Source organism: Bos indicus, chromosome 23 (genome assembly GCF_029378745.1).
Source record: "Bos indicus isolate NIAB-ARS_2022 breed Sahiwal x Tharparkar chromosome 23, NIAB-ARS_B.indTharparkar_mat_pri_1.0, whole genome shotgun sequence".
Taxonomy (NCBI): Eukaryota; Metazoa; Chordata; class Mammalia; order Artiodactyla; family Bovidae; genus Bos; species Bos indicus.
The window spans coordinates 18,423,000-18,423,223 of record NC_091782.1 but is presented as its reverse complement, the minus strand read 5'-3'; positions in this window follow the sequence as shown (position 1 = coordinate 18,423,223).

Genomic DNA, 224 nt, shown 5'->3' with positions numbered 1-224 from the left:
TCCTCCCCTCCCCTCGCTCAGCCTCGCACCGCCCTCCGTGCTCCTCCCCACTTCTGGCTCCCTTGGCCGCTCCCTGAGTGGAGGAACGGGGAGCCCCGGAGGGCGGGGGGGTGTGTCGGGCCCGTGATCGCGCCCTCCAACCGCCAGCCGCGGCCGCGGGGGCGCGCTCGACCGGGCCCCAGGGGAGGCGCGGGGCTGAGGGGAGGGGGCTGCTCCGGCTGCGG